This window comes from Nerophis lumbriciformis, linkage group LG11 (genome assembly GCF_033978685.3).
Source record: "Nerophis lumbriciformis linkage group LG11, RoL_Nlum_v2.1, whole genome shotgun sequence".
Taxonomy (NCBI): Eukaryota; Metazoa; Chordata; class Actinopteri; order Syngnathiformes; family Syngnathidae; genus Nerophis; species Nerophis lumbriciformis.
In genome coordinates this window covers 1878444-1904494 of record NC_084558.2, presented here as the reverse complement: position 1 = coordinate 1904494, position 26051 = coordinate 1878444, and the positions used below count along the sequence as shown (strand labels likewise).

Genomic DNA, 26051 nt, shown 5'->3' with positions numbered 1-26051 from the left:
CGTCTTCACCTCCAACTATCCTCGTGTTCAGTGGAGAGGTGCCACACACTGCAAACAGGTCTCACTACAATCCAAGTTGATGTTCACAAACTGTATTCAAAATTAGTCAGGGGCCCGGATGGTATTTTGCAACTGGGCAGAACAGCTGTCAGCAATGATTGAATGATGAGGTTTGTTCCCAACTATAGGCGTTAATAAAAAAATTAAAACATTTTTTTAAGTCAGACACACTTTTGGAAAGTGCTCATACTTTGTTACTGTACTTAATGTACACATACTAACTGTATAATTGTTAAACATTTACACTTATTTTGACTACTTTCACTTATACTCTTCAAATTTTTTGAAAAGAATTGACTAGCTTTACTGAGGCTTGTCACATCACGCCATGACTTATTTAGAGTTCTACAAAATGACTTTGGTAGAAGTTGAAGTAATTTTTTGGAAAAGTACTTCAGTAAAAGTCATCAAGCACCTGATATGAAATGCACTTAAGTATTTTAAGTAAAATTGTTTTAAACAAAGTGAGCAATTAGAATGTTGACATGTATTGTGGCTTTCTTGTAAAAAACTCCAAACATAATATAATTTCCTGAGTGCAGTGTTTTAGTTCTTGTCTTGCGCTCCTCTTTTGGTGGCTTTTTCTCTTTATTTGGTATTTTCCTGTAGCAGTTTCATGGCTTTCTTGATTGCTATTCCCCACACCTGCTTTGTTTTAGCAATCAAGAATATTTCAGTTGTTTTTATCCTTCTTTGTGGGGACATTGTTGATTGTCATGTAATGTTCGGATGTACTTTATGGACGCTGTCTTTGCTCCACAGTAAGTATTTGCTGTCGTCCAGCATTATGTTTTTGTTTACTTGTAGCCAGTTCAGTTTTAGTTTAGTTCTGCTTTGCCTTCCCTAAGCTTCAATGCCTTTTCTTAGGGGCACTCACCTTTTGTTTATTTTTGGTTTAAGCATTAGATACCTTTTTACCTGCACGCCGCCTCCCGCTGTTTCCGACATCTACAAAGCAATTAGCTCACCTGCTGCCACCTACTGATATGGAAGAGTATAACGTGGTAAGTCTGCCGATATCCAGACAGTACAGACACTCAACAATGGCACATTATTTGCGGATTATAATTACTGGTTTGCAAAAAATATTTGTAACCCCAATAGGTGAAATTAGATAATCTCCCAAGGCACACCAGACTGTATCTCACGGCACAAAAGCCGTGGCACAGTGATTGAAAAACACTGGTCTAATGTTTAGTGAGCAGTGGAAACAAAAGCCAAATGAGGTTGTACTCTTCCAAACCATATCATGGGAGCTTCGTTGAACCGTAACACTTGATGGAAATGTGGTTTAAATGCTATGTAAGTATTGCCATGCCAGTTGAAATTCATATTATTTTCTTGTGAATTTGCAGTAAATGCAGAGGATTAAGTTAGTGCAGTGATATTTGTGATACTTACGTTCGGCACTTGAAATGCTGGGCCCTGGTTCTGTCGTAGGAATAATACCAGTAACAGGAGGAGAAGGACCAGAGCATGTGTAGTTGGTGTCAGCATCCAGCCCACTGGAGTTGAACTGGACAAAGCCTGGCTTATCAGAACTGATGTGTGAGTTGATCCAGGACTGGTAGATGGACACTCTGGCATAAACTCCTGGCAGATTAGGTCTAGCACAGCCAACACCAAAACTGACAATTCCTGATTGGATCCAGACTGAATCCTGCTGGCTCATCATTGGACCTCCTGAGTCGCCCTAATTATGTGAATACAAATTGTGTGTCAAATACTATTTGAATTCTTATTATTATTGTTATTATTATTTTAGGCCAAATAGGAAAATTAAAAGATGTTATCTACCTGACAAGCATCTTTCCCTCCTTCAAGTAGACCAGCACAGATCATGTTGTCTGTAATAGAACCTTCACCATTCAGGCAGGTACACTGTCTGTTTCCCACAACTGGAACCTCCACTTCTTGTAGCGTTTGAGGGAAGGGGAGTAACACTAAACGGTAGAGGGAACGTCTATTAGGTGTAGTCAAAGGAAACGTTATATTCCATCACTAGTTAACTACCTTACCTCCCTCCTGGACTGTTCCCCAACCAGTGACCCAGCTATCAGTACCATTGATAAAGTTACTGCTACTGGCTGCCAGACACACAGGTCTGATGTAGTCTGTGAAAGTGACCGGTGAGGAAAGTCTGAGCAGAGCGATGTCGTTGTCAAAGCTAAAAGTGTCAAAGTTTGGATGCAAAATAATTGTGTCAACAGTTCTGGACACTTCATTTGTGTTGTTGCCCTGCAGGTTCTGACGACCAAGAGAAACGGACCATCCAAAGGTATTGGTGCTACATAGACAACGCCAATGTTTAGATGGTTCAAGTAGTTTAAAAACATACAGTATATGATATCATGTTCAGGTAACCCACCTGAAGAAGCAGTGGGCAGCTGACATCACCCACTCTTTGTTTATAAGAGAACCACCACAAACATGGCTGCCAAAATCCTGCAAACTGGCCTGCCAAGGCCAACTTCCTTCTTGAGCATCTTCACCTCCAACTATCCTCGTGTTCAGTGGAGAGGTGCCACAGACTGCAAACAGGTCTCATTAGAATTCAAGTTGATGAACACATACTGTATTCAAAATTAGTCAGGGGCACGGATGGTATTTTGCAACTGGGCAGAACAGCTGTCAGCAATGATTGAATAATGAGGTTGTTTCCCCAACTCCAGGCCTTAATCAATTGTTGTTGTTTTTTAAATCAGAGGCAGTTTTTTAAAGTACACATTCTTTGTTATTGTACTTAATGTACAATTACTAACTGTATATTTGTTAAACATTTACACTTATTTTGACTACTTTAGCTTCTCCTCTTCAAAATGTTAAAAAAAATGACTACCTTTAATGAGATACTTTTTCATGAATTATTTTCGTATCTCTTTACTCTAAAACAAAAGTTGATTTTGAGACGCAATGCCATCATTTGGTCATATTAAATGCAAACAAGTTGATTTTACACCGGGGGCACAAAACTGTAAGTAAAGCGATGCAATGTTGAACTCAGAGCGGCGCCCTCAGAAACCCTTAGCAAGTCTGCTATGGCGTCACATTAGTGCCAAAAATCCGAGCGCATAAAAATTGTTATCGCGCGCTGATTCTCCACTTCGTGCGCGCGCGACACCCTTTTGCGCGCGCGTGGTGCCTTTTTGCGCACGCGCGGTGCCTTTCTGTGCGCTCTCTGTGTACTCCTGGCATCTCTCCTCGCGCTCTCATGTTTCTTTTTGGCACTTTGGGGGCGGGTATGCTTAGACGGCCCCTTCTTTCTGATTGGTCAGGCAAAAAATGCTGACAAATGCTCAGAGCCAATCAGAAGTATAGCAGGGCGGGTCATCGTCAATATGTATCAAGATTTACGGAGGTAGAAGTGGATAAAAAAAATGTAATGATTGAGGCTAGATGTCCGAGGTAAGATGGCTACCAATCATTCTCCAGTGTAGCAACGTTGTAGCCATCTTATCTCGGACAGCTAGCCTCAATCATTACATTGATGTCAATGGTACATGTACTAATTAAATTACCATAACTTGCTCGATTCTCGACCAATTTACAAACTGTTTGCCTTGTTACAAATCTTATAACATGTAGATATGACATAGGATGCTGTACCTGTTGAAATTACCTCTTTCGCTTTAAAAAAAAAAAAAAGACTTAATTGTGCAACATAGTTGTGTAGGGTCAGTGTTAGTCAGTTCTCTGATTATTTTAAACTGTTTCAGAATACATTATTAAAAGCTATTTTTAACATTTTAAAAACAAAATTCAAAGATTATTTTATTAATTTTATGGCTGAATCAAAAGAAATTCCATAAATTAGAAAACAAATGTTCAAGAAGAAGTGAAAATATAAAATAATGTTATGGTTGGATGTTATTGCTGGTGGACCAGTTCTGGCTGAAAGATGTGATTATGGTGTTTGTTGTCGTATTATTTATTTGGGTCACATTTTGTATTACCCTGTATTGTGTTTATGTGGTATGAAATAACCTTCATCAGCGCGCGACATTTTTTTTATCCACTTCTACCTCCATAAATCTTGATACATATTGACGATGACCCGCCCTGCTATACTTCTGATTGGCTCTGAGCATTTGTCAGCATTTTTTGCCTGACCAATCAGAAAGAAGGGGCCGTCTAAGCATACCCGCCCCCAAAGTGCCAAAAAGAAACATGAGAGCGCGAGGAGAGATGCCAGGAGTACACAGAGAGCGCGCGGAAAGGCACCGCGCGCGCACAGAAAGGCACCGCGCGCGCGCAAAAATGCACCACGCGCGCGCAAAAGGGTGTCGCGCGCGCGCACGAAGGGGAGAATCAGCGCGCGATAACAGTTTTTATGCGCTCGGATTTTTGGCACTAATGTGACGCCATAGTCTGCTGCTAAACTGTAACATGTCGCAGTGTTGCTCAAAGAATAACTCAGAAAGTTTTGGTGGTAAGAGCTACTCTTTTTCCAGTTTCACTTGCATTTATTTACGGGTTAGAATGCATAATAAAAGGAAAACTAATGAGTGCTTGTCTTACATATTGATAGTAAATGATAGACACAATCCCAAAAAAGTGCAGTTTCACTTAAGGTTATTGTTAAAAACAAGTTCAGTTTGTTCTTATAACATACAGAGAGGTTGAGCGAGAGAGAGAGATCTACATGACAGTAGAAGTTTAATTTCAATGTTTAACAAGATAAAGCCACTTCTCTTTTACTGTACCTGAATATGTATTATGTTTTTTTAAATAAGAAAGCCACATAACACGTAAACATTGTAATTCTTAACTTTGTTTAAAGAAAATGTACCTGTAATACTTAAGTGCATTTTGTATCAGGTACTTATTGACTTTTACTGAAATAGTTTTTTAAAATATGACTTCAACTTCTGCCAAAGTCATTCTCTGGTCAGATTCTTGTACTTTTACTCAAGTATCGCTTTCAAGTATTTTATACAAGACTGGTTACAGGGAAGCAATCAATGAGAAGTCAAAGAAAGACCTTCCTGGACAATTATGAAGAATTCAAAGGCTTGAACATCTGGAGCCTTGACGAGACTGCAATCAACGAGCCGAAACGGTTAATCAAGCATCGACTCAATGATGGCACAAAGAGAGAGAAAATTGTAACATTCCTGTACACCTTAACACACTATTAGCGTAGGACAATTAAACAAATCTTCTACTTGAGCTGCAATGACTACCAACAGGCAACAGGTGAAAATTATTATTGAATTGAAATCACTCGCTCTGTCATAATAGACAATTGTTTAATGATCGCCACAGGCACAGGCAGAGCTGCCAGGTCCTCTTTGAGACCTTCAGTAAAATCTTGACATTCGTATTCAGCTTGAATTAGCTTAGTACACAAACGCCACTTTCTACGGGCCCTGCAAAATAAATTTGTCTAACTACCAGAACGTTAATCCTCTGTTTTACAAGCAATATCTATCACTTCATGTAAGGAAATTGTGTGTGTGATTCATAGTGTGTATCACTATGAATCTGAGGAAGACATATCTCTGTACTGTGTGCCATCTATTCCCATGAAATTACTGCAATCATGTCCAGCAGTGGAAACAAAAGCCAAATAAGGGTGTACTCCTTCAAGCCATATCATGGGGGCTTAGTTGAACCGTAACACTTCATGGAAATGTGGTTTAAATGCTATGTAAATATTGCCATGCCAGTTGAAATTTATGTTATTTTCTTGTGAATTTGCAGTAAATGCAGAGTATTAAGTCAGTGCAGTGGTAATTGAGATACTTACGTTCAGCACTTGAGATGCTGGGCCCTGGTCCTGTTGTAGGAATAATACTAGTGACAGGAGGAGAAGGACCAGAGCATGTGAAGTTGGTGTCAGTATCCAGCCCACTGGAGTTGAACTGGACAAAGCCTGGCTTATCACAACTGATGAGTGAGTTGATCCAGGTCTGGTAGCTGGACACTCTGGCATAAACTCCCGGCAGATTAGGTCGAGCACAGCCAACACCAAAACTGACAATTCCTGATTGGATCCAGATTGAATCCTGCTCGCTCATCATTGGACCTCCTGAGTCGCCCTAACGATGTGTATACGAATTGTGTGTCAAATCATACTTGAACTATATATAACAAAATGAGAAGAAGTTATCTACCTGACAAGCATCTTTCCCTCCTTCAAGTAAACCAGCACAGATCATGTTGTCTGTAATAGAACCTTCACCATTCAGGCAGGTACACTGTCTGTTTCCCACAACTGGAACCTCCACTTCTTGTAGCGTTTGAGGGAAGGGGAGTAACACTAAACGGTAGAGGGAACGTCTATTAGGTGTAGTCAAAGGAAACGGTATATTCCATCACTAGTTAACTAATTTACCTCCCTCCTGGACTGTTCCCCAACCAGTGACCCAGCTATCAGTACCATTGATGAAGTTACTGCTACTGGCTGCCAGACACACAGGTCTGATGTAGTCTGTGAAAGTGACCGGTGAGGAAAGTCTGAGCAGAGCGATGTCGTTGTCAAAGCTAAAAGTGTCAAAGTTTGGATGCAAAATGATTGTGTCAACAGTTCTGGACACTTCATTCGTGTTGTTGCCCTGCAGGTTCTGACGACCAAGAGAAACGGACCATCCAAAGGTATTGGTGCTACATAGAAAACGCCAATGTTTAGATGGTTTAAGTAGTTTAAAAACATACAGTATATGATATCATGTTCAGGTAACCCACCTGAAGAAGCAGTGGGCAGCTGACATCACCCACTCTTTGTTTATAAGAGAACCACCACAAACATGGCTGCCAAGATCCTGCAAACTGGCCTGCCAGGGCCAACTTCCTTCTTGAGCGTCTTCACCTCCAACTATCCTTGTGTTCAGTGGAGAGGTGCCACACACTGCAAACAGGTCTCATTAGAATCCAAGTTGATGAACACATACTGTATTCAAAATTAGTCAGGGGCACGGATGTTATTTTGCAACTGGGCTGAACAGCTGTCAGGAATGATTGAATGATGAGGGTTTTTTTCCCCAACTCCAGGCCTTAATCAATTGTTGTTGTTTTTTAAATCAGAGGCAGTTTTTTAAAGTACACATTCTTTGTTACTGTACTTAATGTACAATTACTAACTGTATATTTGTTAAACAGTTACACTTATTTTGACTACTTTAGCTCCTCCTCTTCAAAATGTTAAAAAAAATGACTACCTTTACTGAGATACTGTTTCATGAATTATTTTCGTATCTCTTTACTCTAAAACAAAAGTTGATTTTGAGACGCAATGCCATCATTTGGTCATATTAAATGCAAACAAGTTGATTTTACACCGGGGGCACAAAACTGTAAGTAAAGCGATGCAATGTTGAACTCAGAGCGGCGCCTTCAGAAACCGTTAGCAAGTCTGCTGCTAAACTGTAACATGTCGCAGTGTTGCTCAAAGAATAACTCAGAAAGTCTCGGTGGTAAGAGCTACTCTTTTTCCAGTTTCACTTGCATTTATTTACGGGTTAGAATGCATAATAAAAGGAAAACTAATGAGTGCTTGTCTTACATATTGATAGTAAATGATAGACATAATCCCAAAAAAGTGCAGTTTCACTTAAGGTTATTGTTAAAAACAAGTTGAGTTTGTTCTTATAACATACAGAGAGGTTGAGCGAGAGAGATCTACATGACAGTAGAAGTTTAATTTCAATGTTTAACAAGATAAAGCCTCTTCTCTTTTACTGTACCTGAATATGTATTATGTTTTTTTAAATAAGAAAGCCACATAACACGTAAACATTGTAATTGTTAACTTTGTTTAAAGAAAATGTACCTGTAATACTTACGTGCATTTTGTATCAGGTACTTATTGACTTTTACTGAAATACTTTTTTAAAATATGACTTCAACTTCTGCCAAAGTCATTTTCTGGTCAGATTCTTGTACTTTTACTCAAGTATCGCTTTCAAGTATTTTATACAAGACTGGTTACAGGGAAGCAATCAATGAGAAGTCAAAGAAAGACCTTCCTGGACAATTATGAATAATTCAAAGGCTTGAACATCTGGAGCCTTGACGTGACTGCAATCAACGAGCCGAAAAGGTTTATCAAGCATCGACTCAATGATGGCACAAAGAGAGAGAAAATTGTAACATTCCTGTACACCTTAACACACTATTAGCATAGGACAATTAAACAAATCTTCTACTTGAGCTGCAACGACTACCAACAGGCAACAGGTGTAAATTAGTCGACTTACATGTTTGTTTTTTGAAAAAAACGCTTGGAGAGGTTTTTTTTTCTTCCTTTTATTTCTTTATTGGATTGAAATCACTCGCTCTGTCATAGTTGACAATTGTCTAATAATCGCTACAGACACAGGCACGGCAGCCAGGTCCTCTTTGAGACCTTCAGTAAAATCTTAACATTTGTATTCACCTTGAACGCACCACTAGCTTAGCACACAAACGCCAATTCCTACGGGCCCTGCAAAGTAAATTTGTCTAACTACCAGAATGTTAATCCTCTGTTTTACAAGCAATATCTATCACTTCATGTAAGGAAATAGTGTGTGTGATTCAAAGTGTGTATCACTATGAATTTGAGGAAGACATATCTCTGTACTGTGTGCCATCTATTCCCATGAAATTATTGCAATCATGTCCAGCAGTGGAAACAAAAGCCAAATAAGGGTGTACTCCTTCAAGCCATATCATGGGGGCTTAGTTGAACCGTAACATTTGATGGAAATGTGGTTTAAATGCTATGTAAATATTGCCATGCCAGTTGAAATTCATGTTATTTTCTTGTAAATTTGCAGTAAATGCAGAGTATTAAGTCCGTGCAGTGGTAATTGAGATACTTACGTTCGGCACTTGAGATGCTGGGCCCTGGTTCTGTCGTAGGAATAATACTAGTAACAGGAGGAGAGGGACTAGAGCATGTGAAGTTGGTGTCAGTATCCAGCCCACTGGAGTTGAACTGGACGAAGCCTGGCTTATCAGAACTGATGTGTGAGTTGATCCAGGACTGGTAGCTGGACACTCTGGCATAAACTCCCGGCAGATTAGGTCGAGCACAGCCAACACCAAAACTGACAATTCCTGATTGGATCCAGATTGAATCCTGCTGGCTCATCATTGGACCTCCCGAGTCGCCCTAACGATGTGTATGCGAATTGTGTGTCAAATCATACTTGAACTATATATAACGAAATGAGAAGAAGTTATCTACCTGACAAGCATCTTTCCCTCCTTCAAGTAAACCAGCACAGATCATGTTGTCTGTAATAGAACCTTCACCATTCAGGCAGGTACACTGTCTGTTTCCCACAACTGGAACCTCCACTTCTTGTAGCGTTTGAGGGAAGGAGAGTAACACTAAACGGTAGAGGGAACGTCTATTAGGTGTAGTCAAAGGAAACGGTATATTCCATCACTAGTTAACTACCTTACCTCCCTCCTGGACTGTTCCCCAACCAGTGACCCAGCTATCAGTACCATTGATGAAGTTACTGCTACTGGCGGCCAGACACACAGGTCTGATGTAGTCTGTGAAAGTGACTGGTGAGGAAAGTCTAAGCAGAGCGATGTCGTTGTCAAAGCTAAAAGTGTCAAAGTTTGGATGCAAAATGATTGTGTCAACAGTTCTGGACACTTCATTTGTGTTGTTGCCCTGCAGGTTCTGACGACCAAGAGAAACGGACCATCCAAAGGTATTGGTGCTACATAGACAACGCCAATGTTTAGATGGTTCAAGTAGTTTAAAAACATACAGTATATGATATCATGTTCAGATAACCCACCTGAAGAAGCAGTGGGCAGCTGACATCACCCACTCTTTGTTTATAAGAGAACCACCACAAACATGGCTGCCAAAATCCTGCAAACTGGCCTGCCAAGGCCAACTTCCTTCTTGAGCGTCTTCACCTCCAACTATCCTCGTGTTCAGTGGAGAGGTGCCACACACTGCAAACAGGTCTCATTAGAATCCAAGTTGATGTTCACAAACTGTATTCAAAATTAGTCAGGGGCACGGATGGTATTTTGCAACTGGGCAGAACAGCTGTCAGCAACGATTGAATGATGAGGTTTTTTCCCAACTATAGGCGTTAATAAAAATGTTTAAATTTTTTTTAAAGTCAGACACAGTTTTGGAAAGTACACATACTTTGTTACTGTACTTAATGTACAATTACTTACTGTATGATTTTTAACATTTACACTTATTTTGACTACTTTCGCTTTTACTCTTCAAAATGTTTGAAAAAAAATTATTACCTTTACTGAGATACATTTTCATGAATTATCGTCGTAACTCTTTACTCTAAAACAAAAGTTGATTTTGAGACGAAATGCCATCATTTTGTCATTTTAAATGCAAACAAGTTGATTTTACACCGGGGGCACAAAACCGTAAGTAAAGCGATGCAATGTTGAACTCAGAGCGGGGCACCAGAAACCGTTAGCAAGTCTGCTGCTAAACTGTAACATGTCGCAGTGTTGCTCAAAGAATAACTCAGAAGGTCTTGGTGATAAGAGGTACTCTTTTTCCAGTTTCACTTGCATTTATTTACGGGTTAGAATGCATAATAAAAGGAAAACTAATGAGTGCTTGTCTTACATATTGATAGTATATGATAGACACAATTCCAAAAAAAGTGCAGTTTCACTTAAGCTTTCTGTTAAAAACAAGTGGAGTTTATCCTTACAACATACAGAGAGGTTGAGCGAGAGAGAGAGATCTACATGACAGCAGAAGTTTAATTTCAATGTTTAACAAGATAAAGCCTCTTCTCTTTTACTTTACCTGAATATGTATTGTGTTTTTTTGGTTAAGAAAGCCTCATAACACGTAAACATTGTAATTGTTAACTTTCTTTAAAGAAAATGTACTTGTAATACTTAAGTGCATTTTGTATCAGGTACTTATTGACCTTTACTGAAATACTTTTTTAAAATATGACTTCAACTTCTGCCAAAGTCATTCTCTGGTCAGATTCTTGTACTTTTACTCAAGTATCGCTTTCAAGTATTTTATACAAGACTGGTTACAGGGAAGCAATCAATGAGAAGTCAAAGAAAGACCTTCCTGGACAATTATAAAGAATTCAAAGGCTTGAACATCTGGAGCCTTGACGTGACTGCAATCAACGAGCCGAAACGGTTTATCAAGCATCGACTCAATGATGGCACAAAGAGAGAGAAAATTGCAACATTCCTGTACACCTTAACACACTATTAGCATAGGACAATTAAACAAATCTTCTACTTGAGCTGCAATGACTACCAACAGGCAACAGGTGTAAATTAGTCGACTTACATGTTTGTTTTTTGAAAAAACGCTTGGATAGGTTTATTTTCTTCCTTTTATTTCCTTATTGAATTGAAATCACTCGCTCTGTCATAGTAGACAATTGTCTAATAATCTCTACAGACACAGGCACGGCAGCCAGGTCCTCTTTGAGACCTTCAGTAAAATCTTGACATTTGTATTCACCTTGAACGCACCATTAGCTTAGCACACAAACGCCAATTTCTACGGGCCCTGCAAAGTATATTTGTCTAACGACCAGAACGTTAATCCTCTGTTTTATAAGCAATATCTATCACTTCATGTAAGGAAATTGTGTGTGTGATTCAAAGTGTGTATCACTATGAATCTGAGGAAGACATGTCTCTGTACTGTGTGCCATCTATTCCCATGAAATTACTGCAATCATGTCCAGCAGTGGAAACAAAAGCCAAATAAGGGTGTACTGCTTCAAGCCATATCATGGGGCTTAGTTGAACCGTAACACTTGATGGAAATGTGGTTTAAATGCTATGTAAATATTGCCATGCCAGTTGAAATTTATGTTGTTTTCTTGTGAATTTGCAGTAAATGCAGAATGTTAAGTCAGTGAAGTGGTAATTGAGATACTTACGTTCAGCACTTGAGATGCTGGGCCCTGGTTCTGTCGTAGGAATAATACTAGTAACAGGAGGAGAGGGACCAGAGCATGTGAAGTTGGTGTCAGTATCCAGCCCACTGGAGTTGAACTGGACGAAGCCTGGCTTATCAGAACTGATGTGTGAGTTGATCCAGGACTGGTAGCTAGACACTTTGGCATAAACTCCCGGCAGATTAGGTCGAGCACAGCCAACACCAAAACTGACAATTCCTGACTGGATCCAGATTGAATCCTGCTGGCTCATCATTGGACCTCCTGAGTCGCCCTAACGATGTGTATACGAATTGTGTGTCAAATCATACTTGAACTATATATAACGAAATGAGAAGAAGTTATCTACCTGACAAGCATCTTTCCCTCCTTCAAGTAAACCAGCACAGATCATGTTGTCTGTAATAGAACCTTCACCATTCAGGCAGGTACACTGTCTGTTTCCCACAACTGGAACCTCCACTTCTTGTAGCGTTTGAGGGAAGGGGAGTAACACTAAACGGTAGAGGGAACGTCTATTAGGTGTAGTCAAAGGAAACTGTATATTCCATCACTAGTTAACTACCTTACCTCCCTCCTGGACTGTTCCCCAACCAGTGACCCAGCTATCAGTACCATTGATGAAGTTACTGCTACTGGCGGCCAGACACACAGGTCTGATGTAGTCTGTGAAAGTGACCGGTGAGGAAAGTCTGAGCAGAGCGATGTCGTTGTCAAAGCTAAAAGTGTCAAAGTTTGGATGCAAAATGATTGTGTCAACAGTTCTGGACACTTCATTTGTGTTGTTGCCCTGCAGGTTCTGACGACCAAGAGAAACGGACCATCCAAAGGTATTGGTGCTACATAGACAACGCCAATGTTTAGATGGTTCAAGTAGTTTAAAAACATACAGTATATGATATCATGTTCAGATAACCCACCTGAAGAAGCAGTGGGCAGCTGACATCACCCACTCTTTGTTTATAAGAGAACCACCACAAACATGGCTGCCAAAATCCTGCAAACTGGCCTGCCAAGGCCAACTTCCTTCTTGAGCGTCTTCACCTCCAACTATCCTCGTGTTCAGTGGAGAGGTGCCACACACTGCAAACAGGTCTCATTAGAATCCAAGTTGATGTTCACAAACTGTATTCAAAATTAGTCAGGGGCACGGATGGTATTTTGCAACTGGGCAGAACAGCTGTCAGCAACGATTGAATGATGAGGTTTTTTCCCAACTATAGGCGTTAATAAAAATGTTTACGTTTTTTTTTAAGTCAGACACAGTTTTGGAAAGTACACATACTTTGTTACTGTACTTAATGTACAGTTACTTACTGTATGATTTTTAACATTTACACTTATTTTGACTACTTTCGCTTTTACTCTTCAAAATGTTTGAAAAAAAATTATTACCTTTACTGAGATACATTTTCATGAATTATCGTCGTAACTCTTTACTCTAAAACAAAAGTTGATTTTGAGACGAAATGCCATCATTTTGTCATTTTAAATGCAAACAAGTTGATTTTACACCGGGGGCACAAAACCGTAAGTAAAGCGATGCAATGTTGAACTCAGAGCGGGGCACCAGAAACCGTTAGCAAGTCTGCTGCTAAACTGTAACATGTCGCAGTGTTGCTCAAAGAATAACTCAGAAGGTCTTGGTGATAAGAGGTACTCTTTTTCCAGTTTCACTTGCATTTATTTACGGGTTAGAATGCATAATAAAAGGAAAACTAATGAGTGCTTGTCTTACATATTGATAGTATATGATAGACACAATTCCAAAAAAAGTGCAGTTTCACTTAAGCTTTCTGTTAAAAACAAGTTGAGTTTATCCTTACAACATACAGAGAGGTTGAGCGAGAGAGAGAGATCTACATGACAGCAGAAGTTTAATTTCAATGTTTAACAAGATAAAGCCTCTTCTCTTTTACTTTACCTGAATATGTATTATGTTTTTTTGATTAAGAAAGCCTCATAACACGTAAACATTGTAATTGTTAACTTTCTTTAAAGAAAATGTACTTGTAATACTTAAGTGCATTTTGTATCAGGTACTTATTGACCTTTACTGAAATACTTTTTTAAAATATGACTTCAACTTCTGCCAAAGTCATTCTCTGGTCAGATTCTTGTACTTTTACTCAAGTATCGCTTTCAAGTATTTTATACAAGACTGGTTACAGGGAAGCAATCAATGAGAAGTCAAAGAAAGACCTTCCTGGACAATTATAAAGAATTCAAAGGCTTGAACATCTGGAGCCTTGACGTGACTGCAATCAACGAGCCGAAACGGTTTATCAAGCATCGACTCAATGATGGCACAAAGAGAGAGAAAATTGCAACATTCCTGTACACCTTAACACACTATTAGCGTAGGACAATTAAACAAATCTTCTACTTGAGCTGCAATGACTACCAACAGGCAACAGGTGTAAATTAGTCGACTTACATGTTTGTTTTTTGAAAAAACGCTTGGATAGGTTTATTTTCTTCCTTTTATTTCCTTATTGAATTGAAATCACTCGCCCTGTCATAGTAGACAATTGTCTAATAATCGCTACAGACACAGGCACGGCAGCCAGGTCCTCTTTGAGACCTTCAGTAAAATCTTGACATTTGTATTCACTTTGAACGCACCATTAGCTTAGCACACATACGCCAATTTCTACGGGCCCTGCAAAGTATATTTGTCTAACGACCAGAACGTTCATCCTCTGTTTTATAAGCAATATCTATCACTTCATGTAAGGAAATTGTGTGTGTGATTCAAAGTGTGTATCACTATGAATCTGAGGAAGACATGTCTCTGTACTGTGTGCCATCTATTCCCATGAAATTACTGCAATCATGTCCAGCAGTGGAAACAAAAGCCAAATAAGGGTGTACTCCTTCAAGCCATATCATGGGGCTTAGTTGAACCGTAACACTTGATGGAAATGTGGTTTAAATGCTATGTAAATATTGCCATGCCAGTTGAAATTCATGTTGTTTTCTTGTGAATTTGCAGTAAATGCAGAATATTAAGTCAGTGAAGTGGTAATTGAGATACTTACGTTCAGCACTTGAGATGCTGGGCCCTGGTTCTGTCGTAGGAATAATACTAGTAACAGGAGGAGAGGGACCAGAGCATGTGAAGTTGGTGTCAGTATCCAGCCCACTGGAGTTGAACTGGACGAAGCCTGGCTTATCAGAACTGATGTGTGAGTTGATCCAGGACTGGTAGCTGGACACTCTGGCATAAACTCCCGGCAGATTAGGTCGAGCACAGCCAACACCAAAACTGACAATTCCTGATTGGATCCAGATTGAATCCTGCTGGCTCATCATTGGACCTCCCGAGTCGCCCTAACGATGTGTATACGAATTGTGTGTCAAATCATACTTGAACTATATATAACCAAATGAGAAGAAGTTATCTACCTGACAAGCATCTTTCCCTCCTTCAAGTAGACCAGCACAGATCATGTTGTCTGTAATAGAACCTTCACCATTCAGGCAGGTACACTGTCTGTTTCCCACAACTGGAACCTCCACTTCTTGTAGCGTTTGAGGGAAGGGGAGTAACACTAAACGGTAGAGGGAAAGTCTATTAGGTGTAGTCAAAGGAAACGGTATATTCCATCACTAGTTAACTACCTTACCCCCCTCCTGGACTGTTCCCCAACCAGTGACCCAGCTATCAGTACCATTGATGAAGTTACTGCTACTGGCGGCCAGACACACAGGTCTGATGTAGTCTGTGAAAGTGACCGGTGAGGAAAGTCTGAGCAGAGCGATGTCATTGTCAAAGCTAAAAGTGTCAAAGTTTGGATGCAAAATGATTGTGTCAACAGTTCTGGACACTTCATTTGTGTTGTTGCCCTGCAGGTTCTGACGACCAAGAGAAACGGACCATCCAAAGGTATTGGTGCTACATAGAAAACGCCAATGTTTAGATGGTTCAAGTAGTTTAAAAACATACAGTATATGATATCATGTTCAGGTAACCCACCTGAAGAAGCAGTGGGCAGCTGACATCACCCACTCTTTGTTTATAAGAGAACCACCACAAACATGGCTGCCAAGATCCTGCAAACTGGCCTGCCAAGGCCAACTTCCTTCTTGAGCGTCTTCACCTCCAACTATCCTCGTGTTCAGTGGAGAGGTGCCACAGACTGCAAACAGGTCTCATTAGAATCCAAGTTGATGTTAACAAACTGTATTCAAAATTAGTCAGGGCCACGGATGGTATTTTGCAACTGGGCAGAACAGCTGTCAGCAATGATTGAATGATGAGGTTTTTTCCCAACTATAAGCGTTAATAAAAATGTTAAAAAAATTTTTTTAAGTCAGACACAGTTTTGGAAAGTACACATACTTTGTTACTGTACTTAATGTACAGTTACTTACTGTATGATTTTTAACATTTACACTTATTTTGACTACTTTCACTTTTACTCTTCAAAATGTTTGAAAAAAAAATAATTACCTTTACTGAGATACATTTTCATGAAATATCGTCGTAACTCTTTACTCTAAAACAAAAGTTGAATTTGAGACGAAATGCCATCATTTTGTCATATTAAATTTAAACAAGTTGATTTTACACCGGGGGCACAAAACCGTAAGTAAAGCGATGCAATGTTGAACTCAGAGCGGGGCACCAGAAACAGCTAGCAAGTCTGCTGCTAAACTGTAACATGTCACAGTGTTGCTCAAAGAATAACTCGGAAAGTCTAGGTGGTAAGAGCTACCCTTTTTCCAGTTTCACTTGCATTTATTTACAGGTTAGAATGCATAATAAAAGCAAAACTAATGAGCGCTCGTCTTACATATTGATAGTATATGATAGACACAATTCCAAAAACAGTGCAGTTTCACTTAAGGTTTCTGTTAAAAACAAGTTGAGTTTGTTCTTATAACATACGGAGAGGTTGAAAGAGAGAGATCTACATGACAGTAGAGGTTTAATTTCAATGTTTAACAAGTTAAAGCCTCTTCTCTTTTACAGTACCTGAATATGTATTATGTTTTTTTAAATAAGAAATTCAGCTTGAATTAGCTTAGTACACTAACGCCACTTTCTACGGGCCCTGCAAAGTAAATTTGTCTAACTACCAGAACGTTAATCCTCTGTTTTACAAGCAATATCTATCACTTCATGTAAGGAAATTGTGTGTGTGATTCATAGTGTGTATCACTATGAATCTGAGGAAGACATCTCTCTGTACTGTGTGCCATCTATTCCCATGAAATTACTGCAATCATGTCCAGCAGTGGAAACAAAAGCCAAATAAGGGTGTACTCCTCCAAGCCATATCATGGGGGCTTAGTCGAACCGTTACACTTGATGGAAATGTGGTTTGAATTTGCAGTAAATGCAGAGGATTAAGTCCGTGCAGTGGTAATTGAGATACTTACATTCAGCACTTGAGATGCTGGGCCCTGGTTCTGTCGTAGAAATAATACTAATAACTGGAGGAGACGGACCAGAGCATGTGAAGTTGGTGTCAGCATCCAGCCCACTGGAGTTGAACTGGACAAAGCCTGGTTTATCAGAACTGATGTGTGAGTTGATCCAGGACTGGTAGCTGGACACTCTGGCATAAACTCCCGGCAGATTGGGTCGAGCACAGCCAACACCAAAACTGACAATTCCTGATTGGATCCAGATTGAATCCTGCTGGCTCATCATTGGACCTCCTGAGTCGCCCTAACGATGTATATACGAATTGTGTGTCAGATCATACTTGAAATATTTTATACCAAAGAGGTAAATGAGAAGAAGTAATTTACCTGACAAGCATCTTTCCCTCCTTCAAGAAAACCAGCACAGATCATGTTGTTTGTAATAGAACCTTCACCATTTAGGCAGTTACACTGTCTGTTTCCCACAACTGGAACCTCCACTTCTTGTAGTGTTTGAGGGAAGGGGAGTAACACTAAACGGTAGAGGGGAAATCCATTAGGTGTAGTCAAAGGAAACATTATATTCCATTACTAGTTAACTACCTTACCTCCCTCCTGGACTGTTCCCCAACCAGTGACCCAGCTATCAGTACCATTGATGAAGTTACTGGTACTGGCTGCCAGACACACAGGTCTGATGTAGGCTGTGAACGTAACCGGTGAGGAAAGTCTAAGCAGAGCAATGTCGTTGTCAAAGCTAAAACGGTCAAAGTTTGGATGCAAAATGATTGTGTCAACAATTCTTGACACTTCGTTTGGGTTGTTGCCCTGCAGGTTCTGACGACCAAGAGAAACTGACCATCCAAAGGCACTTGTGCTACAGAGACAATGCCGAAGGTTAGATGGTTCAAGTAGTTTCAAAATATATATGAAATCATGTTCAGGTGACCCACCTGGAGAAGCAGTGGGCAGCAGACATCACCCACTCTTTGTTTATAAGAGAACCACCACAAACATGGCTATCAAAAAACTGCAGACTGGCCTGCCACGGCCAACTTCCTTCTTGAGCGTCTTCACCTCCAACTATCCTTGTGTTCTTTGGTGGGATGCCACACACTGCAAACATGCAATCTTACTAGAATCCAAGGAAACTGGTACACAATAGTCGGAGAAGGACAATTACGCAAATGTCTTCTTTTTGCTGAATAGATACTGTCAGAGTTCTCAAGGTCAAGAGTTGTGAAGGATGCTGAAATAACTAACACTCATGCACCAATTTCCTTGGCAAATTATCCTTGGGAGAGGAGATAAAGTGTTACCAAGCCAAAAGGTTGGAGCTAGAACACTGCAAATTAGGGCTCTTGGTTTCGATTTTGGTTGTCAAGGATTCTTCATTACAATTCATTTAAGAGGCTGGATCAAAAAGTTAATCCTTTGAACCTAAATATTTATGTTATGAAGTTATTTTTCCACGGGAGTACACTTTTGCTTTATTTTTGAAAAACCTCAGATACATTATCAAAACAATATTTAATTAGTTTCTTTTTTTTAATACATTTGTTAGAGCAAAACAAAGTCAATAATACACAATAACTAAACAAAACAAAAACTACTATCTATTACTCATTTAAATCCTTTGCTTTTTACGTTCCAAGTCCTCCTGTGTCCAGCGGCCTTATTTCCTGAATTTGCAAACATTAACAAACATGACTTCAGCATAAAAAGAAATGATAAGGAAAATAATAACAATCTGGTCACTCTAGTATCTATCATACAGTGAGACTACCCTTGAATCAACACTACCAAATTACTGTATAAATCAATCCATCTTTTACTTTGCATGTATGCCTGGTAGTGGCTGCTAAACAGCAAAAGAGGAGACCAACAGTTGTGATATTGTCCTCGCTATAAACTATAGACTTACAGTAATAAGAATAGAATAGAATAGAATAAATCTTTATTGTCCACAGAGGTGAAAAATTGTCTTTGGCTCATCAACACAGGTGGCAGACAGCACTAAAATACAAACAATGTCATACTGTATATAAAACATATAACAGACAATAAGAAAAGAGGTTGGGTAAAAACAGGAAAGAAAGTAACTATAACTTAAAACCTACTTATTAATTTCCGGTTAGTAGCTGCTTGCTTTCTGCTGTAACGTGGTTCCATATGCACTTCTTAAAGTTTACATAGTACCAAGTAGTTTACTGGGTAGCTTGGCGGTTAGCCTGGCAATTACCTTGCCTGCTCCTCCCTGCTCTTCCTTTGTGTCTAGCATGTTTAGCTTTGTTCCCCAGTAATAATGTTACTTGATCGTTGCCACAATGGAGGATAATTGACTTAGAATAGGTATGGAGATAAAAAGTTTGCTGCTTACCCGCCTCTGAGCATTGCGAATTGAAATAGACGATTAAAATTGTGGACGGTTCCGAGAGAACCAGAATGTATGACCAGGTTCTCATCGATGATGCCCAATCCTACTGTGCCGTTAGAACTCCCGCAGGGGAAATGCAAGCTCATTCAGGATTTATCATTCCGTGCCATACCATGGGGTCAGAGTTAAAACTGTTAAACTTGGAAATTTGATTGCCATGCCAATCAGTTAAGACTGCTGTTGTAAGCATGAATCCACAAGCAATGTATTAAATAAATGTGTTGGTACTCAAGGGACGCACATTGAGATACTGTGTCCTGTATCTGCGGTCATAGCTGATTCTTCAGTAGGACTAACAGAAGGAGAAGGACCAGAGCATGTGTAGTTGCTGTAAGTATGAAAATATGAGCATGCAAAATATAATTTTTGACCCGGATTTATCGCGACAAGTCATGTCATGTTTGCCAATTCAAACAACCATTTGTGTGCGTGTATATGCGTGTGTTCTTATTGATCTGTAGCATGTGGTACATTAATTATAGTAAATATTTTAAGTCAATTAAGGTAAATGAAAGTCCCAAGACTTTCAATTAGAACCGTCCGTTTGTGATCGATTCAATGCCCTTAGAATAATTTTTATTTAATATCAGCCAATCTTAGGTTGGTAAATGTTTACAATGATTGGATATGTGTATGTGTAATAGGAATGGCTTTAGGAACCTGACAGTCAGGGTTCAGGGTCAGCTGCACTGATTAAAGGCAAAGTGTGAGGATGCAACCTCTCTCTGGCAGCTTTCGGTTTAAATCGGTGGGAGCATGGGACACTGAGCTTCGATGCACATTGAGCTATCCTGGCGAAAATGTAAGTTGGCTCCTGGACTTTAAAGAATGATCTGTTTTAGACAAATCTCATCTTGCGTCAGTTTTTAGTAAAGGATGTTGTGGCGGACTAGGGGAGAGGGCGATGAACAATTGACAGACACTGGCCAAAGTATTTGTCATTTTAATATTTGTATGCATTGGGTTTTATTCAATTATCTTCGTAATATGTTTTTTTTTGTAGGATTGTTTTATTGTGCACCATTTTTAACTTCTCACTGTTGTTTTCCCACTATCTTAACTGTTGTGTTTATTAAACATCAAATGTTTTACTAACCCTTTTTATTTTAGTCGCTTGGCACTTGAAATCAATTACTGGGTTTGTTCGATAGTTTGAATTATTATCCGGTAGGGCTAGGACAGGGGTCGGCAACCCAAAATGTTGAAAGAGCCATATTGGACCAAAAATACAAAAACAAATCTGTCTGGAGCCGCAAAAAATTAAAAGCCATATTACATACAGATAGTGTGTCATGGAATTAAGAGGACTTAAAGGTAACTAAATTACCTCAAATATAGCTACAAATGAGGCATAATGATGCAATATGTACATATAGCTAACCTAAATAGCCTGTTAGCATCGATTAGCTTGCAGTCATGCAGTGACCGAATATGTCTGATTAGCACTCCACACAAGTCAATAACATCAACAAAACTCACCTTTCATGCACAACCTTAAAAGTTTGGTGGACAAAATGAGACAGAAAAATAAGTGGCACAATACACGTCCTAGAAAGTCGAAGAAAGTAATACATGTAAACAAACTACGGTAAGTTCAAGGACCGCCAAAATTAGTAGGACAAAACGGCGCTCGCCAAATACTCGAATCAGTGAAGCATGTTTAATATAAACAGTGTGCTTTATAACAATTAGGGAGGTTTGTGTCATGTTTGTCCTCCTACAGAAACCATATTAAAACAAAAATAGATTTTTTTCCCCTCATCTTTTTCCATTTTTCATAAATTTTTTGAAAAAGCTCCAGAGAGCCACTAGGGCGGCGCTAAAGAGCCGCATGCCGCGGGTTGCCGACCCCTGGGCTAGGAGATATATTGAGTTTGTAAGACATATTGATATATTTTTAAACAAGATACGAATTAAGAAAATATCGTAATATCGATATAATTCTTTTCTCGTTAAAGTTACCAAACACCGCTTATTTGTTCTGTTCCTCGTTCTCCCCCGCAACACTCTGTGAGCTATTAAACCCCTCCCCTTCCTCCTTCCAAGACGTGCTTGTCGTCTACCCCCCACTGCATTGACCCCCAACAACAACAACACAAGCAAATATGGAACCTGACTGTTCCACCAGCAGTGTGCCAGTAACCAACTAGTAAGTAAAATGCGAACTTCTGCATACCTGCCAACAACTGCGGTTTTCCTGTAATGAGTACGGTTTTTGGTAATCCATTAATCCAGAAAATACGGTTTACAAATTAAAATATGGAACCTGACTGTTCCACCAGCAGTGTGCCAGTAACCAACTAGTAAGTAAAATGCGAACTTCTGCATACCTGCCAACAACTGCGGTTTTCCTGTAATGAGTACGGTTTTTGGTAATCCATTAATCCAGAAAATACGGTTTACAAATTAAAATATGGAACCTGACTGTTCCACCAGCAGTGTGCCAGTAACCAACTAGTAAGTAAAATGCGAACTTCTGCATACCTGCCAACAACTGCGGTTTTCCTGTAATGAGTACGGTTTTTGGTAATCCATTAATCCAGAAAATATTGTTTACAAATTAAAAATAATTAACTTAAAAATCGAAGCTACGTAGTTTAACTACATTTCCCAGTAGCTTGACACTAGCTTCGCTACTTTTTAAACCGGTAGCGATTTCCGTAGCTTAGCTAATTTTAGACCCATGTAGCGGTTAGCTAAACCACATGCTACCAAAGAAGAGAGAGGAAGAAGAGAAAGAGAACTGGACTAGTGCAACTCCACGGGCAGGGGACAAAATATACGGGAAACATCAATGATGAATGGTTGGTTTACGTATAAGAACATCCATGATTGGTTGGTTGGTTTAAAATGATGAGTCACGATTGGTTGAGATTAGGGCAAAACATTATGGACAGGCCAATCAGAGGCAAGATAGGGCGGGTCATCGAACCAGGAAGGGAAATCACAACAGATGCGCACATCCCAAATCACGACGAGAGAGTCGTAGAAGACAAATGAGAATATTCAAGCGAAATGTACGCCGAAGTGAGGAAGATCATAGGCGCACAATTAAGTAAAGTCACTTACTTTGCGCTGACCACTTCTAGTAGGACCACAGAACCGTAAGTGTGTGACAGTCCATTACATCGTCGACTGGGAATTAAAAAGTGCCTGCCTGCAAATTATTTTTTTATCTGAGTTTGATACATATTGTATTATTTTCACATCTATGTTATTTATTTTATGTAGATATAAGATTTACCTATTTTATTTATGGTATGTAATTCTGTGCTACTTAAACAATTTATTTTCTGTGCTGGTAATACCCATCTTGACTAACTGGTTTAATAAAAGTGCCACTGTGTAGCAGTTGCTTTAAGGACATAAGTCCCCACACCCGTTTACTTGACTTTCTCATTATTATTCACTGTCATTGTTCGATTGTGCTCATAACAATGTCAGTCTTGTTTAGCATTCATATATGCAGTTAAGAGTGAGTAAATCGGGGCAGCCCCTTTAAGTGACCGTCAGGTGATTTTCCCAAAGGTGGGGGTTTGTTGTGACCGCCATTTTGAGTCGCTGGATGTACGCAGTCATTCATACTCATCTTTGATGAATAAACGACGCACACGTTTTTGTGTCAAACAATACTTCAAGTTGTCTTGCTTTCATGCTACAATTTCAATGAATATCGCTCAAAAATGAATATCTTTATATGTATACTTTCACCGAAAAATATATCGAAGTATATATCGAATATCGAGTATAAGCAAAAATATGTCGAGATATACCTTTTCGTCCAAATCGCCCAGCCCTAGTATCCGGTGCTGTTATTTTAAGGCTTGGTTTTAATTTGGTGCATTCCATTATATTTGCAGTGTGTGTGTTTTAGTGTGGGAACATTTGTGTTTAACTAAATTTAAGTCTTTTATAATAGTACTGGTTTTAATTCAGGGCTACTGTTAAATTATTGCTGTTTAACTACCGTATTTTTCGGAGTATAAGTCGCACCGGAGTATAAGTCGCACCTGCCGAAAATGCATAATAAAGAAGGAAAAAAACATATATAAGTCACACTGGAGTATAAGTCGCATTTTTTGGGGCAATGTATATGATAAAACCCAACACCAAGAATAGACATTTGAAAGGCAATTTAAAATAAATAAAAAATAGTGAACAACAGGCTGAATAAGTGTACGTTATATGAGGCATAAATAACCAACTGGTATGTTAACGTAACATATTATGGTCAGAGTCATTCAAATAACTATAACATATGGAACATGCTATACGTTTACCAAACAATCTGTCACTCCTCAGCGCTAAATCCCATGAAATCTTATACGTCTAGTCTCTTATGTGAATGAGCTAAATAATATTATTTGATATTTTACGGTAAAGTGTTAATAATTTCACACATAAGTCGCTCCTGAGTATAAGTCGCACCCCCGGCCAAACTATGAAAAAAACTGCGACTTATAGTCCGAAAAATACGGTAAGTGCCTTGTGTATTCTATGTGAAATAAATGTACCATACTAAAATTCAATCCCCTCCATGTTGTTCCCGCAACCTGTTTTAGCTGTATTATAGTTCTAGTTCCTTTTAGTACCCACACCCACTTAGATCTACTACATATGTAAATATTTGTGGTGTTCATGAGTATCAAAAGATAGAGTCTGTGTACACCAGTGGTACTTACCATCCAGCTGAGCATGTGAAGCTGCGGAAACACAATACACAAGTGAGTCAATCAGGAATAAAGAATAACAATACAGAGTCCAACTCAGAGGTTCATCTTGTTTAAAGGGGAACATTATCACAATTTCAGAAGGGTTAAAACCATTAAAAATCAGTTCCCAGTGGCTTATTTTATTTTTCGAAGTTTTTTTCAAAATTTTACCCATCACGCAATATCCCTAAAAAAAGCTTCAAAGTGCCTGATTTTAACCATCGTTATATACACCCGTCCATTTTCCTGTGACGTCACACAATGATGCCAATACAAACAAACATGGCGGATAGAACAGCAAGATATAGCGACAATAGCTTGGATTCAGACTCGGATTTCAGCGGCTTAAGCGATTCAACAGACTACGCATGTATTGAAACGGATGGTTGTAGTGTGGAGGCAGGTAGCGAAAACGAAATTGAAGAAGAAACTGAAGCTATTGAGCCATATCGGTTTGAACCGTATGCAAGCGAAACCGACGAAAACGACACGACAGCCAGCGACACGGGAGAAAGCGAGGACGAATTCGGCGATCGCCTTCTAACCAACGATTGGTATGTGTTTGTTTGGCATTAAAGGAAACTAACAACTATGAAATAGGTTTACAGCATATGAAATACATTTGGCAACAACATGCACTTTGAGAGTGCAGACAACCCATTTCAGGCGCGCTAAGAACATATATTTTTCCACGATTTCAGCACTCAGGTTAACCATACCTAAATAGACACAAAATACTGCATTACACAAGACTACCCGAATGTACTCGAATGATTGAAAAAAATGAATGTTTTCAAGCTAAACTACTGGTAAACACAGTTTATGTATAATAATTTACGTAAAACCGCGAGTAATGAATAAAGTTTTCATCAATTAATATATTCTGTAGACATACCCTCATCCGCTCTCTTTTCCTGAAAGCTGATCTGTCCAGTTTTGGAGTTGATGTCAGCATCTGCTTTGAGTGTCGCAGGATATCCACACATTCTTGCCATCTCTGTCGTAGCATAGCTTTCGTCGGTAAAGTGTGCGGAACAAACGACTGACCATTTCGTCGGCTTTCCCCACAGCCTCGTATTTTGAACAAATTTCGTCCAATTTCTTGCCACTTTCGCATCTTTGGGCCACTGGTGCAACTTGAATCCGTCCCTGTTCGTGTTGTTACACCCTCCGACAACACACCGACGAAAGTGAGAAAATGGCGGATTGCTTCCCGATGTGACGTCACAACGTGACGTCATCGCTCCGAGAGCGAATAATAGAAAGGCGTTTAATTCGCCAAAACTCACCCATTTAGAGTTCGGAAATCGGTTAAGAAAATATATGGTCTTTTTTCTGCAACATCAAGGTATATATTGACGCTTACATAGGTCTGGTGATAATGCTCCCCTTTAATAAAAAAAATGTATACAGTGTGCATACCTTTGCTAAGGCTGTTCATTCAATGAATGGACTGTATCTCAACTTTTATTTTTCTGAGTTATTTTCCAGTGTACCAACACAGTGGTAACAATGAAAATATCAACTAACCACTAATTAACTTCCACAGAGTATATCTTCATTATTTCCATTCCTTGTTGAAAA

At 39.3% G+C, this 26051-nt stretch overlaps 1 pseudogene; it reads right to left on the bottom strand.

Moving 5' to 3' along the window:
* Positions 1–5: 5 nt before the first annotated feature.
* On the bottom strand, positions 6–24552 carry LOC133611032 (uncharacterized; annotated as a pseudogene).
* Positions 24553–26051: the final 1499 nt, after the last annotated feature.